The sequence below is a fragment of the Macrotis lagotis genome, chromosome 8 (genome assembly GCF_037893015.1).
Source record: "Macrotis lagotis isolate mMagLag1 chromosome 8, bilby.v1.9.chrom.fasta, whole genome shotgun sequence".
Taxonomy (NCBI): domain Eukaryota; kingdom Metazoa; phylum Chordata; class Mammalia; order Peramelemorphia; family Peramelidae; genus Macrotis; species Macrotis lagotis.
Window position 1 is genome coordinate 157425312 of NC_133665.1, and position 14801 is coordinate 157440112.

The following is a 14801-nucleotide window of genomic DNA, read 5'->3' on the forward strand; positions in this document are numbered from 1 at the left end:
AATAATATCAACTACCTCCCTCCCAAGGTTACTGTGAGTTCCATTTGTAAAGCTCTTAGCAGAGTGCTTGGAACATAATAGGTACCATATACATGTTACCTGGTATTATTTTAATTATATAACACAATATAATATTACTATTATTATTGAGTCAAGGAATCTCCTTACAAGTTGTGTGTGTGTGTATCTGTGTATGTATGTATGTATGTGGAGGTTTGTCCAAGTAGTGAACCTGTGGTATCATCTGTTTTGGGGAACTTAGGACAGGGTAGAAATCCCGAGAAGCAGAATTTGTGGGTGTTTAATTCTGAAATTGTTGATTATGTTTGCTAACAACCAATATATTGAGGGTCAATGGTTTCTCTTAGTAGCCAAAAACAAAAACCATGGAGAGATTAAAAATCTAAATATACTTTTGGAAACCAGGATGTCCATGACAAGTAAAAAAAATCAGTCATGATACTGGACATTTTAATGAGGAGATGTGCTTGAAATGTTCAACTCCTCCTGCAGGGATCATGGCCTAATCATGAGAAATAGCAGCTCCACAAAAACTAGAAAAGGGATCTATCTACACCCAGACCATTCTGGTTGGTTTTCTCCTTAATAACTTGGTTAAACTAAACTCCAGTGGATGGGATGAAAGAGCATGGATTAATTTTACCTAGATACATGGTCTAGACTCAATTTACCTAGATTAGATTCTGATGTAAATTAAAACAACTGTGAAGTATCACTTCACACCTATCAAACTGGCTAACAGGAGAAAAAGGGAAGATGAGCAATGTTGTGGGAGGATTGGGACATTGATGCCTTGCTGGTAGAGTTGTGAACAAATCCAATCATTCTGGAGAGCAATATGGAACTATGCCCAAAGAGCAATAAAAATATTCATTTTCTTTGACCCAGAAGTCCAGAAGAAAACATTAAAAATGGGGAAAGTCCCACATCCAAAATATTTAGCAACTCTTTTTGTAGAGGCAAAGAATTGGAAATTTAGAAGATGCCTATCAATTGGGGAATGGCTAAACAAGTTATGGTACATGAATACTATGGAATATGATTGTTCTATAAGAAAACGTAAATGGTTGGAATCTAGAGAAGCATGGAATGAATTACAGAATTTCATGCTAAGCACAGGGAGCAGAACTAAGAGAACAATGTACAAATTAACCACAGCATTGTGAGATGATCGTTTCAGAGAGATAGGACAACTTTATCAGCCTGGCTAGGGACAATTTTATCCCCATCCAGTGGAAGAAAAACCAAAGCAAAACAAACAAACCAAAAAAACCTTCAGAATCTGTTGCACACTTTATAAAAATTATCTCTTATGTATCTTTTCCCCTTAATCCTCATACCGCATGCTGAAAATGACTAATCTGTACATATGTTTATCAAAATATGTATGTACAATATTAGCCTAACTGTTCCCTGTTGAGGGGAGAGGTGTGGGAAGGGAGAGAGGAATGAAATTTTTTAACTTAAAAATGTGTATATGTGTATTAATGAATACTGACAAAACTTTAATAACATATTTGGAAAACTAAAATATCAATTAAAAAAATCCAGGGCCAAGACAAAAGTCAGGATGCCTGGGATGCAGTGGATGACCTTGGTGTCTAAGTGTCTAAGATGACCATGTTCAAATTACTACTCCACAGCCACTATTGCAGCAACCTTTGTGGCCTGTGGAGCAAATTGTTTTTATTTGCCATTCCACTAGGAGAAGTCTTCACATGCTTGAGGGTAGACATCCTCCTAATTCAATTACCTTTAATAAGTGGACTGTTCAAGGAAGACTAGCACCTCTGGTGTGAGGACAGGGCGAATTCTTTTCACAGGCAGCTTAACCACCTTGCACATTTCGCCCAACTCTAATCTGTGATTCCAAGAACCTATAGCATGCTCACCTGTCACACCTGGCTCAAACAATCTGGATAGATGGAATAAATCACATTATCTAGTGAGTATTTCTACCTGCAGAATAGCGATTCATTCATTGTGTGATGACTCGGTAATCAATATTCAACCCTACTTATATTCTGCAGAAGTCATTGCACTGAAACTATCCCTATGGGGTCATGTTTCAGAAACTCATATATTATAGTGAGCAAGGAAATAGTGTATAATAGAGAAACTGTTAAGAAGAATGAGAGATCATCTGAATTATATATGATAATTAATCATAAAGTAGCTTCTCAGAACATTTTCATACCCTCTCCTGTAATATGAAGACTCATCCCAATAAGTTATCTCAGTGGTTACAAAGATTCTAAGCCATCATCTTTTCCCACAGCTTTGGACAAGAACTAATTGTATATAAAGCCTATAAAGTCCTATTCATGTTTTTTCCTTTTTCATCTTATATTTCTCAGTATTATTCATAGTTGGAAGACTAACATTCAAGGTGAATTGGCGCCGTACTTCTGTGATTAAGTGTGGATTTATTATTTAATGTCCTTAAAAGATTCTATACAGGATTTATCTTTCTATTGTTATTTTATATCTATATATTATCTTAGACTGTTGCTTGTTAGCCAACATTTCCCCAGGAAATCAAGAATTTTTGAAGTCACAGATTTTGAGATTAGGAATTATATTCTAACTCATTTAATAAAAATTAGTTGATTTCTGTATAATGAAATGGATACTGATATTTTTGTATATTAAGAATTCAGCCATTTGTGTCAGTTTCAATCACAAATTATATTATTATAGTCCTTCAAAACTTTAAAGTGATAAAATATGTGTATTAATGTGTTTTATATATAAACATATATATGTATATTATAATATATGTTTAAAGTATTACATATATATATATATATATATATATATATATATATATATATATATATATACACTGAAGGGAAAAAATCTTGATTCAGTGGTAAAATCTTTCCTTCTACTGTTTGTGGAGAAAGAAATCTTAGCTTCTTTGTTACCCATCTCCTGTCAGAGAGGTGATTACCTTCTCTTCTGTATAGTTACAATGTCAAAGACAAAAGAATAAAGAAAAGAAATTAAGGAATTTCTCCCCTGCTTTTGTACAAAGTGATTTTTATTTCTGTTCACAAATGTGGACATTTTAAAGCTTTCTTAAAGGACAGATGGCCAATTTCTTAATTATTTTTAATTTTTAAAAGTTTTATTCTGAATTGAAATTGAAATAGCTATTTTCATATGCACAAAACACAAAAAGAGAATGGTGTAGGAAAGTGTGAATCTCCATTTGTTAGTTTGTTTTTATTAAAAAAAAATATCCCTGTGCCTATGCCTACCACTACCTTACATAGATTCTGTACTTACTTATATGCTTATATATTGTAAGGAAGCTACATGGCACAGTGGATATAATTTACCTGTCAGATCTATGAATAAGGGAAGAATTTAAGACCAAACAAAAGATAGAGAGCATAACACAATATTAAACAGAAAATTTTGATTTTATTAAATTTAAAAGGTTTTGTGCAAGGTAAAACAACACAGCAAAACAGAAAATTGGGAATTGCTTTCTTTTGTTTGGTTTTTATTTACAGCCAGTTACCTCTGATAAAGTCCTCATTTCTCAAATTTATAGAGAACTGAGTCAAATTTATAAAACTGCAATACATTCCTCAATTGATAAATGACCAAAAAATTGAATAGGCATTTTTCAGATAAAGAAATCAAAATGTCAATAGTCACATATAAATGCTCTAAGTCAATATTGAATAGTGAAATGCAAACTAAAATTACTCTGATATACCACCTCACATTTATCAGATTGGCTAATATGAAAAAAAAGGAAAATGACAAATGTTGGAGGAAATTTGGGAAAATTGGGATACTAATGCATTCTTGGTAGAGATGTGAGTTTATCCAAACATTCAGATGAGTAATTTGGAACTATGCCTAAAGGGCAATAAAACTGTGCATATTACCCTTGTTCCAGCAATATAACCAATAGATCTATATCACAAAAAGATTTTTCAAAAGGGGTTGGGGGAGGGGATCTATTTGTATACAAAAATATTTATAGCAGCATTTTTTTGTGGTGGCAAAGAATTGGAAATTGAGGATATGCTTATCTTTTGGGGAATGCCTGAACACGTTGTAAAGTTTATTATTATAATGCGCTACTATTTTGCTGTAAGAAATAACAATCAGAATGATTTCAGAAAAATCTGGAAAAAATTTACAAGAATTGATGTAAAGTGAAGTGAGCAGAATCAGGAGAACATTGAACACAGTTAACAGCAATATTATACAATGCACCCTTATAAATGATTGAGCTACTCTCAGTAAAAAGATCATTGCAAAGGATTCATGATGCAAAATATAATCCGCCTTTAGAGAAAGAACTTCTTTCCAACTCTCTCTCCCCCTCCCCCTCTTTTCTTCTTTATTTTTTTGCACAGAGTGACTAATATGCATATGTTTAAATTATATCAGAATGCTTACAGTTTCAGGGAAGGGAAGAAAAAGAAAACATTTGGAACTCAAAAGTTTAGAAAAATGAATAATAACATTATTTGTACATGCAATTGGGGAAAAATAAAATATCACTTAAATATGACCACAAAACTAAATTTAATTAGGATTATCCTGAAATGCTTGGCAGAAACTAAGGAGGAACCACCTCTTCTGAGTTTTTTCCCCCCTCTCACAAACTGCAAACTTATTTATCAACTTCTTATCTACCATCTGCTGGGTTGTGAAGCATAGTCTTCATATTTCCCCATAAAATGGGCCACAAGAAGCTATATTTACATGCTAGATCTATCTTCAAAGCTTGCTCAGAGTCAAAGAACTGTAATCTGCGGGCAAGTTACTTAACCTTTCAGTGTGTTGCTTACCTTGATTACATAATAAAGCCTTTGGAGGATCTCTAAAGCCCTTTCCTGTTCTAAAAAAAAATTGGAATAATTCTAACAGAATGTACCACGAAGGAGGAAGAATGGCTGATGTACAGGCAGCCTCAAGCTGGGTAAATTGTGTTCAGTCTCTTTTCGCACCAGCTGAGGACTTGTGAACCAGCAGGGGGGTACTGACAAGGACTCCTAGCCCGAGGCTTATAAATTTCACCGCCCTGCTAATTCTCCAGAAAAGAGTCTGGAAGTGGCACAGACAGACAGTCTGCAGATGGACAGAGTACAGACAGACATGCAGATGGACAGTGTGAGATGGACAGTGTGCAGAAGGACTGCAAAGATAGCCATGCAGAACAGTGTGCAGATGGACAGTGTGCAAATAGGCATGCAGATGAACAGCCATGCTGACGGACAGGCGTGCAGACAGAGTGCAGATAGACAGCCGTACACATGGACAGTGTGCAGATGATAGAACAGTCTGGCTAAGACTCTACAGCTCTTGGGACAAGGACCAAGCCATGAACCCAACACAAATTTGATTCCTAATGCCAAAGGTCTGGCCTACCGGGTTAGACAGTCTTGCAAATGAAATCAAGACATGTTTCACTGAAAGCCCACTATCCATAAGGCATTGTGATGTGACAATGTCTGAATTAAATGGCTTCTTGCCATGCTATCCTGTATAAACAGGTATTCTAAGAGCACAGCAGAACTCTATTTATAGAGTCTGGTGTGCATTTGCTGTTTTTACTAGAGTACATTTGTTATTTTTACTAATGTATAAATATTATAAGCAAAATGGGACATAGCTTATCAGATTATTTTCTTTTTAGCCTGGTTTATGCTTATGAATTGAAATTATTTCTTAGATTGGAATTTGAAGGTGTTGCTTAAAGAATTTAAGCATAATAAAATTAAAGGAAGAATCACTTCTAGCATTATATACCTTTAGAATTTGCAGAGTTAGAAAAACAATTCTGTGTAAGTAAAAAGTAGTGACTTTAAATATAACTGTAAAGAACAGTGACACATCTATTCTTCTGCTTTGAAAGTATTCTAAACCTGGATAGAGCACCAGCCCTGGAGTCAGGAGTACCTGAGTTCAAATCTGACCTCAGACACTTAATAATGACCTAGCTGTATTGCCTTGGGCAAGACACTTAACCCCTCTGCATTGCAAAATCTAAAAAATAAAAAAAAAGTATTCTAAACCAAGGAAGCATAAATCTCTGAATTAATCCTCTCTCATGTTTCCTTTTTGATTCCTTTTCATATGATTATCAATGTGAATATTAATTATCAATGTAAATATTAATATATATACATACTATTGTTGATATAGATTTTCCAGTATGAAATCTAGCTTTCTAGGCCACTTTTATACTCTCAAAATGGGGCCTTGAGAGACAATTACACAAAGAACTCAATCAGTATAATAAATTTTTTAAACTAATTAAGGAAAAGCTATCAGTGTATTTCCATTCACTAATCAGCCAGTTGACACAGCTTATAGCAAAGACATTTGCTGATATGGCAGATTAATGGGAAAACATTCCCTTCAATAAATGTTGAATGCACTGTCCCATAAATACATATAGCATCTGGGAAAAGAGTGAACACACATATGGAATGAATGCACTGGCAGAAAGATTCACACTTAAGGAAAACATGTATCCAGTAAAACTCAATTGCAGTGTTGCCATGCTTATTTTTTCTTCTCATAGTGCTTTCATGTTGATTGTCCCTGAACTCAGTTGGTCATGTCATTTATTGGGTTCTTGACCTTCCTTCTCTGGTAGCTATTTCTCCTTCTAAGGTGAACTTTTTGGACCTACTTTTGCCTAGGTGTATATAATCCTCTCTCTCCCATTTCATTAATGAAAGGCATCATTACCAATTGAGTTAGGAAAGTCAGTAAATGAAGTTATTAGGAGTCTACTATGTGTCAAGACAGCTAAGTCATTTTAATACTTGGCACCAAATCAGAAAGATTCATTTAAAGTTCAAATGCAACCTCAAACACTTAGCTGTCTGACCCCGGGAAAGTCACAAAAATGTGTTTGCCTCCATTTCATCATCTATAAAATGAGCTAGAAAAACAAATGGAAAAGCATTCCAGTATCTTGGCAAAGAAAACCCCAAATGGGCTCACAAAGAGACGTAACTGAAAACAATTGAATAGCCACATGCCAGGAAATATGCTAAGACTATAAAGAAAGGCAAAAGCATTATTGCCCTAAAGGAACTCACAATCTATTGGAAGAAATAAAGTCAATTTTCTATGAACAAAATATTTTCAAAATACTGAAAAATTTGAAGGTGATCTCATAGGGAAGAATTAGTTAAAGAGAACTGGAAAAGACTTCTTATAGATCCCTGTCTTCTTTCCCTCTGTCCAGGCAAAGAACAGTTCTGTCTCAAGAGGAAACCACTTCCTCTTTTATAGGTGGTTCTCTTTTTTACATCTAGAGATTAATAGTGCTCTGCATGTCTCAGCCAACATCATAAAGTTTCTATGAAAATGCCACAAGGGGCAATCTGTAATACCAAGAAAAAATAGATTGAAAAAATTCTTCACTTTTCCTAAAGAAGTACTGAAATATAAACAGTTTTTAAAAGTTTAACATCTTGGAGCAGCTAGGTGGCACAGTAGACAGAGTACAGACCCTGGAGTCAGGAGGACCTGAGTTCAAATATGGACCAACATTTAATAATTACCCAGCTTTCTGACCTTGGTCAAGTCACTTAACCCCACTGCCTTGCCAATAACCACAACCACAACAAAAACAAAAAACAAAAAATAGTTTAGCCTCTTGTTATCTGTTACCTGAAAATTATATCCTATAATTTCATCAGGTGAGCTATGGTATGCTTAATGGTTCAGGAATCCACTGATCAAATCTCCCTTTGAGTCACATATCCTGATGGTCAGCATTTATTTTATCATTTGACATAAAAAATGAGACTTCTGCATGAAGTGGATTCAGACCTGAAAACTACCCCCTCATCTTCATTTTTCAAAAGAATAAACTAAGGCTGAATGAGATGAAGTAAATTATCAAGTGTCATCCAATTGATACAAATATATCATGGATATATAGCAATGAAATTTTAAGAAGCATTCAGTGTCTCCATTGTAAAACTTCTTCATGAAGATTATTGATCTGTGATGTTTGTGCTTCATTCTTGAAGATGATGATATCAGGGGGCTGATGCTATGACAGCCACATGAACTGAATTTGAATGAGGGGTGCTGGGCTAAGACACCAGCCTCACCTTCTCCTCTAGAGTCAACTAAGTCCAGTGACTGGATTTGAATCAGGACAACTGGAGATGGCCCTGGATGTGAGGCAATCAGTTTCAAGTGACTTGTCCAAGGTCACACAGCTAGTGACAAGTGTCTGAGACCAAGTTTGAACTCCTTTCCTTCTGACCCCAAGCTCAGTTCTCTATACACTTTGCCACTTACCTGCTTCGTGAATAGTATAATGTCCTGATGCCAAGAAGTGATATTTTGATTTGTATTTTTCTTGCCTCTGTAGTTTTTGGCTATTTATATTTCAGAAGAGAGGTCTTAAATTCTATCTCCTTTTTATCCATGACATGAGCTAGTGATGAGAAATCACAATCAGTTTTTCCTAATCATCTTTCAACTCAACATCCTAGTTCTCGTTTTATTTGAACTAGAAAGGAAACCTCGTTTACTTTTATTAACTGGTGATAGAAATAAGAAAGTTTAACATTCTTTCCAATCAGAAGTTTTAGGCTTTCATTATTTAATTTAGATGCTGATATATACTAACATACATATCTTGGAATATTTACCAAATCTGAGCTTAATCTATTTTTTTTTAAATTTGGAACTTGAGGATTTCAATGAAAATGAGGTAGTGATCACCTGGAGTTGCTTATTCCCTGCTCTTCTCTTGATAGATTTCCTTATTTGGAGGTTTAAAGAACATGCAGGACAGACTTCAAATGGGTATATGGATGATCATTATATATCATGCTTTCCCATTTTTCTTTACACTAGTATTCTTGTTACATGAAACATAGATGTCACATATAAAACATATTACATAAATCCATTGTGTGTAGTATGCTATCATTTGTGTGACATATATATATATATTCACACACAATTGCTTATTTTATAATGGTTTATGAGCTGCATTTTAAATTATAGATAGGATTCTTCCAGTGATAATTCTCAAATATATTTCTTCCTAAGAGTGATAGAGGAAATAAATATTTTGTTAATGGTTAGGTACAAAAAATGTGGTAAATTGGGAATCAAAACAGCTAGTTTCCTTTTTCAGTTCTGACTCTTCCTTCATGATTTGGGAAAAATGAAGGTCTCATGACAAAGCACTCAAAGTACTTGGAACAAAATCTCACCTCTTCACACTTGTTATCTTTATGATACTGGACAAGTCAATTATTTCTCCAAACTTCAGTTTCCTCACTTGTAAAATTAGAACATTTTAATAGATGGTCTGTGAAGTCCCTTCCAACTCTAATGTTGTGATCATATAGATGGCATCATATGTAGTTGTATGTAGGCTCTGTTTAAGTAACTTTAAGTGTGGGACCAACAAATGGGGGGAGGAAAGCAACTTTCTTACTGAACTCAACACAACATCACATGTATATAAAGATTTGGGCTTTTTGATGAGCAATCATTTAAATTTTCATTCTTTTCTGTATCTGAGAATATCCATTATCTTAGTCAAAAAGATCACTTTTCATTCAGCATCTTTTTGCTCTCCATTGTAGAGAATTTAGAACTGGAAAAGCCTAGGAGATCATTTTGCGATCATGAAGAAATTCATGACAGGAGAAATTATGACTTGTCCAAATGGTAAATGGATTCAATTGGATTTCAGAGAGATTAAGCAAAAGGGTTGAAAGAGACATTTGAAATTGATATATCCAATATTTTCCAATAAGAGGCCATGCAGCTTTCTCTTGAATGAATAATAAAAATTATACCCTCCCCCAGTTCCTGAGTCAGCACACCATTTTGAATATCTCTAATAGTTAGGCAAGTTTTCCTTAGATCAAGCTGAACCCAACTTCTATATAGTTTCTGATAGTGACTTCTATCTCTATGCTTTGAAACCAAGCAGAGCATACCTAATAACTTATGCATGGGAACCTTTCAAATACTTAAGACATCTTTTCTCCAATTTAAACATCTCCAGGTCTCTCCCTATATGGTAAGGTCTCTTTTTCTCTCAATTTCTTGACCCCTTTTCCTTGGACATTCTCTACCTTATCATAGATCCTCGTCACATATGATGTATAGAACTGAAGACAAGACTCAAGATGTTGTAGGAATAAAGCAGGTAAAATACAAGATGATACAGAAGTCCTCATTGGTAGACTGCTGGTAGTTGTCCTGATCTCAGATGTGGGGATAGTATGATGACAGAGTGAATGCAAGCAAGAGAGTTAGAGTAGAATAGTTCTTCACTTGTAATGACACAGTGCTTAAACACAAGTCAACTATAAATGGTGGTTCTCATTCTGAATGTACTCCATAGGGAATTGAGCACCAATCTATCCTTATCTCCCTTTCTCTCCATGGATTTAATGATCATGTAGCCACATATGCCATAGTGTGGAGTAGAGAATTCATTAGTCTGAGGAGGAAACCTGCCTCAGTGTGATCTTTTTAATGGGTGAAGGGAATACTATGAATATTGTCATTAGCTTAAAAATGATGAAATGCATGAAAGGCACATTACTATCTAGATTCCTATCTTGAAGAACAAAAGAAATCCTCCTTGAAATCCTTTTTGTTCCCCAGGAACAAGTGCCTCCCTTGTAATGTAAATAGAACTAGTGATAGCCTTCCACAGCAGCCATTAATATATTATCCTCATATGTCCTGATTATATATTTCTTTTGCTTACTAACATTTTCAGTGTATTGTTGAGTTGAGTAAGGAGGAAGGACACCATTTTGTACTGTTGAACTTGCAGTCTATCAAAAGCCTTAGCTATTTTCGGCTGACTTCAGTTAGGCCAACAGCTTCTACCATATTTGTGAAATTGATTTTTGAAACCAAATATAGGACTTTACCTTTATCTCTGTAGAATGTATTCTATTCGTTTGGCCTGTTTTCCTGGCCTAGAGAAGTTTTGTGAACCAACCCTCACTCTGTCATTCAATATTTTAGCTATTCCTCTCAGTTTTGTGCCATTCAAAACTGTGATAAACATCCCCTTTCAGCTCTGCTCTGAGTCACTGATAAGAATGTTGAACATGGCAGAGACAAGGACAGACGACCAGTGCATGCCACTGGAGACTTTCTTCCAACATAATATTAAACCAGGACCTCTGGGTCTGTCTTGAACAAAAATCTTCTGAATTAAATCCCATGTTTGTTTTACTTCAGCCAGTTCCCTCATTTCTCACTCAATATCATAACCTTTACATTTTACAATGGTACCTCTTCAAGTCATTTCCCATAAGTTATATTTGTACATTTGGCTATCCAGCATTTTAATGGTAAGCTGAAATAATTCATTATCATTTTTTTACAGAAAATCTTTTGCATTTTCCTCTTTCCACTTAGTCACTCAGGGTAACGCATCCAAAGATCCTATCCATTTATACATATTTTCTGTTTGGCAAATTCAACTCATGTAAGTCTGGATTTGAATTCAAGTCTAGTACTCTGTTCATTGTGCTACCAAGCTGCTTCACTATCATAACAGTTTAATCTGCAAACAAGCAATGTATAAATAAATTGGAAGTAGTCTCAGAAGGATGGTGCTAAGATTAAGGAGGACTATTAATTTCTTTCTTCTGTACATTTAAAATTTATTATAATCTTGCTGGTGTCGACCCTTAACAAATAAGGAATCACAGAGAATTGGAAACTGTTGTTAACTCTGAGAACCCCCAGGAACTCACCAGGTTATCACAACCACAGTTAATATTGAAAAATAAAATATAAAAATTAGGTAACAGTGGTCACAAGTATAAAGTTTACTTTACTCCTTTGTAGAGAAGCTAGACATGGTGTGGCTGAGCCCCATCTAGGCGTATATTTATTGAAATTTACCCAAGTTTTTGTAGTGTGGGTAGATCTCAATACATATGCTAGTGGTTACACAGTGAACTGTAGCCTGACAATGAGAGATAATAGCAACAATGAGGCAAGTTTATTCATAGCAGGATTTCCTGGCCAGAACATGAATACTACAAATATTGCAGGTACTTGTCCAAGCTCAGAGACCACCTGTTGTTGATGTGAAACAATTCTGGAATTTTGCTGTGGCTGGCTTCATGTGGAGCATAAAGGATTGTTGTTATGCCAAGCTCAGGGAACAGCTTAGTTCTGGAAGACAGGGTGGAGTAAAAAGAGAGAGGGGTGGTCTTGGCATAGGAATCCTGACATTGATAAATTTCTTATTCAACCACATCAGTCTGTTCAGACAGTTTTCATTATTTTCTCCTAATTACAAAATTTTTCGTCACTCAGAATTTAATTTTGAGCACCTCCTACCCCTAAAGTATTTTAATCCATGGCATTTTAGATATTCTTTTTCTGAATGCTTTGAAACCCATTTTTAACTTTGTATGGTTTTTTTCCCCAAAAAATTTAGGAGCATTTCAGATGATACCAAGACTTTCTATCCTTGTTTCTTATACACTTGAAGAAGAAGGGATCACTTCACCCAAATGCACCATTACTATCCCCTATAGTGTATTTACTTTGTAAATCTATAGTAAGAACAATTGGCACAGGATTCCCCCCCCCTTTAAAGCCCTAAAGTGAGATCAATTTTTAAATCTCATCCATTAAAGAGTTCCTGTACTCATAGCTTCTGAATATTTGGATTTCTTTGCCTTCTTTGTGCAGGTTTAGTGGTAGTTTCTCTTATGTGTAATGAAGCTTTATTTTGGGCTCTGGTTAAAGATTGGGAAGTTTAATTTCTTCAATGTTTGTTGATTGCCCTTGACTTTAAAGGTAGACCTGCCCAAATGCCTGTCATTACTCATCTTGGGACACTATTCCAGAGCATCCATCAGAAGTACACACACACACACACAAACATTTTAAGAAAAATCCTCCAATGAATTCACAAGGTTGTCTGGTTAAGTTAGGGAAAAGATAGACCCAAAACGCCTATCTTTTCCCCATACCAATGAATTTAGAGTCTTTTCAGAACTTCAACATTTAATGGTTGACCAATTCAGTCAGCGTTTGAGTTCTGAACTGGTTTGCAACTTTATCTAAATACCCAGAATTTCTAACAAAGTCTCTTCAGAACATTCCTACCCTGAGTTAGGTCTTTTCATTAAATCCAAAGTCTTTGACTATTTTCAAATTGATTAAGAACTTTTCACACCTAGTTTAACACATTTGATTGATTGATTGTTTCAATTGAGCTGTTCTCATCTGATTAAGCTAGTTAATTGAAGCAGAATAGGGTGATAGGTTGATTGATTCAATCGATCCCCACTCTTATAGTAAGATCCTTGATTTGGGGCAGGAAGGACACTTAGCAATTACATACTTTAACCTCATTTTGGAGATGAATGAATTGAATCCCAGAGAAGTGAAGTGATTTGCCTAACCAATGCATAAAAGTTACTCCTGTGGTATATCAGACTCAGGAGTCATACTCAGATTCCTTTCATTTCAAATCTGCCATTTGAAGGCAAAGTCAGCCCATGTCCAAAATAAGCTCATTATCTTCCACCTGAAACTCTAAACTTCCCTACCTCTTCTAAGATTGCCATAGTCTTTCAATCATTTAATTTCAAAACTTTGGATTCCTCTCTATCTCTCAACTCTTCTTCATATTAATCCCTATTCTACATAATTGCAAAGTTCTGCTAAGTGTGCCTCTACAGTTATTTCTTACAATTCTGGTCATTCTCCCTCGAACGCCCACCTCCCTCATTCAGGCCTTGGGGAACTTTTTCCTGGGATGTTCCAACAGCCTCATAATTCCAATCATGCATTCTTGTCTCTACCCCTCTAAAAATCACTGCTTGGTTTGCTTACCTAAACAATTTCCTTTAAGATGTGTGTGTCCTTATTACTTCCCTGATCAAAAAAATCAAGTAGTATTGTATTCTCTTGTGCATAAAATCCCTCTTGGCCCTTGTTATTTAAACCTTTTGAAGTATGAATCTTACATAATTTTCTAGACTATTGTCACATTATTCCCCTTTAGATTCCAATCAGCTCTTCCAATTCAGTTTTCCCAAGTTCCCCAAACCTTCCCCACTTGATACACAACTCTTTTACTTTGTTCTCCTCTCTTAATACTTACCTAACTTGGTTCAGGTACTGTATTATCTAGGGGACAGCAGTTTCTGATCCCAAATCCTCCTCCAATAATCAGTGTACATAATGTTTTCCTTAGTAGATTGTATGCTCTGAGAAGACAGGCACTGTTTGAAGTTCTTATCCTTGTAACTCAGATGGTTTGGAAAGGTAATAGGTAATAAATCAAATAAATGCTTGTGTAATAACATTATTCTATGAAAGATTTTACTGACTTTTGAAGTCAGAATAAAAGAACTATCCATATTCATTCATATGTATATATATATATATACATATGAATGGACATGGATAACAATTCAGGATTCTGTAATTTAATTATTTTGTAAAACTAGAAGTTTCTTGTATTGTTACACTCTCCATCTTCATATTTTCCAATATCAATTTTCCTTCTCTGGATTTTTTCTTTCCTCCTGTTATTCCTGATGTTTGGATTATACTTAACCTTATATATTGTGCATGTACCCAGAATATTATGAGATATATATATATATATACACAACTGGAAAATCACTACCTAAAAAAATTTGAATAGAGTTGAAAAAATGCTTAATGACCAACTCACTAAACAAATTGATACCTTGATATTTTTTTAAATCATCTTATTTCTAGTGAACCAAGGAAAGGCAGAA